The sequence below is a fragment of the Sarcophilus harrisii genome, chromosome 5 (genome assembly GCF_902635505.1).
Source record: "Sarcophilus harrisii chromosome 5, mSarHar1.11, whole genome shotgun sequence".
NCBI lineage: Eukaryota > Metazoa > Chordata > Mammalia > Dasyuromorphia > Dasyuridae > Sarcophilus > Sarcophilus harrisii.
Genome location: NC_045430.1, coordinates 789,927 through 792,812, shown reverse-complemented (window position 1 = coordinate 792,812; position 2,886 = coordinate 789,927).

The window sequence follows — 2,886 nt, the reverse complement described above, 5'->3', positions numbered from 1 at the left end:
AGCTTTTCTCACTCTATAAAGCAAATGTGTTGCCTAGCTCCTCTCAGTTTCTAAAAGTGGTAGTCAATTAAGTACTTGGCAGAGAATTTATACTTTACATCCATTTGAGATGATTATTGGGAAAGGAGCTAATAAAATGGATTCCAGCTGAACTTTACTCTTTTTGTTCCAGATTTCTCATATGTCAAGAGGAAACCCCCTAAGACAGTCTTCCACAGATAATGCATTTTATATTGGATGTGATTCTGGATGGGTCATGGATCATCTCAGGCAAGGGCTCTGAATGACAACAATTATTGCTTTTTGTGAGGTAGGGATTTTTAAAGAAAGCCTTGCTTTGATCAGCCACAGCTACCTAGCTAGCACATCAATGTCCTCATGAGCCTATGTTCAAATCCTTTTGTACATCTGGCCTCTTGTATAAAAAGTTCCAGCTTAAAATGTGTCCTTAGTTGTAAGCCCACTGTTTTCTCAGGGAGCTAGGCTAAGGGCCCAAAGATGCTGTGCTGCACAGATTATGCTTTTGTGATCCCCATCTCCCCACTTTTCTGTGAGCATGTCAGTCTTCAAAAAAGGGATAATCAACGTATGTTCTAATATTTCTGAAGGTTGCGAGGAACCATCACAAGCTCATGTTCTGAGAATAATTGTTCTTCCCCAAGGGAACAGTTGAATCCTTAGCTTTGGAGAGGTGAGAAGAAAAACTTGAAACAGTCTAGGCAGTCTGGGAAAGAAGGAGGGAAAAGTTCCATACTAACAGGAGATGCCATCACTTTTTCCTCGAATGCAACTGACATGGGTCACTATACAAGTGCACACCAACACTCTGCCATTAAAGCCAAACACCCAACCAATACATACCAATTACACAATAATGCTTCCATCAATGGTAATATACCAATAACATGTTAGCAACATGCCAATTATCTGACAACTACTTGCAAATGCATTATCAAATGCAAGGAATCAGAACTTGCCCTCAGGCAGTTTACCCACTACTGAGCCAAATTATTGCTGCTGCTGCTGCTGCTACTTTTCTACATGATTTTGAGAGAATACAGTTAGGCAATAAGAAATGATAAGCTGGATACAGTCAGAAAAACCTTGGAAAATCATAACGAGAAGAAGAGTGAACTCAGTAATGGTAAGATTGTAGAGTGAAGAACTGTGAAAGACAGCTATTTTTTTTCCATCAAAGTAAGCAACAACAGGTTTATTGAAAATTGCCAGTAGAGAAGACCCACTAATTTTGGAATAAAAGTACTGAAAGTACTACAGCTTAAGTGAATATAAAAGATAAGCAGAAAATAAAATTAAACCAAAGATAGTACAAAGAAAACTTGAAAATAAAAATAATTTTAAAGTTGGAAAGGAATTCAAAACAGGGGTGTTCCCTTTAAATCCTCCATATATTTAAAAAGTAATTAGGTTTGGCAAAAATAATGCTTTTATAGATTAAAGCCAACTTGTTAATGTAAACTATGTAAAAATGCTCAATCTGTTATGCCATAGTTTTCTTTAACTGTTCTGACTCGGTTTCCCTGAACTAGTTTCCTTTGTCTCAGTTTCCTTAACTGTTCTGTCAATCCCCTTAGTCGTAAAAACCCACTCTGGTCCATTAAGATTGGGAACCGTTTACTCTAAGGTTATAAATTGCTAGCAAGATAAACAAGAAGAGCAGACCTCCTGTCCTCAAGAATTTACAATATCCCTCATGACCTGACATCTTTATCTCTGTGTATTCAGACATCCTGTCTCTTGGCTTTTAGGATTTATGGTCTCCCCCACAACCTGACAGAAGTTTTCCTGCCTTCTTGGTTCTTTGTTTCTAGGGGTATTTAAGAAATTGGGCAGCTCCTATTGATTGCTGGATTCTTTGAGATGACAGTCTCCCCAGCCCTGGGACCAACATGGATTCCTTGGTCCCAGTATATCTTTATCTGATTGGATAATTTGAGACGAGAGTCCTGTCCAGTCAACTATACTCTCCAATTAATACGATATTGAGAACTAACTAATCGGTCTCCTGCCTCAGTTTCTCCGGCATTACAAATCCAAGTTCATTGTACGATATTTTGAAGGAGAATCCATTTCCTGACACTGGTAATAGTTTTGGTTTTTTTCAAAGGTAACATGGATTACTCAGCTACATAACTGCTCATTTAGGGATAACCCAAAAAAAGGGTTCAAAATAAGATAAAGTTACTATAAAAATTAAATCAAATGCACAGTAAAAGTTCAGACATCAGTTTGTTTATTTAAACTAAAATTGGGTTTATACTATGGTCTACACTTTCAGTTACCACATTCCCTTCCCCTACCCCCACCCTCCCATACCCAATACTCCTAAAATCCTCTAGTCTAATCAATTCTAAACTTCCAAATACACTATATACACACATTTAGCAGAGAGCAGATGCTAATATTATTGTGACAGCAGTGTGGTCAGCCCACAAATTGTAGAAAGACTATTATACTTTATATCATCAAGATTAACCTTTATTTAAAAAACAAACCAAAAAAAGAACCCAGGAATTCTTACTAAACAAATAGTTTTTAAAAAAATTATATATCATGAAAAACCCATTGAAAAAAAGGAGACTGTCATTATGGGCTCTCAACTGCATTCGTTCTCATTCTCTCTCTCTCTCTCTCTCTCTCTCTCACACACACACTTCAGAGACTAATGGCTTAATTCTAAACACCTGCCGAATGATGCCCTTGAAAGTGTCAAATACAAAGGATCTCTTAGGAACACTTGTCCTTCCGACAAATTGTCCCTCATTTGGCCGTTTCTTCTTGAGCGATGCACAAAACCCCTCTGAAAGATCTGCATCTAGTCGACTTTACAAGAGAATGTTACAATGTAAAGGGAATGAGTTCTTG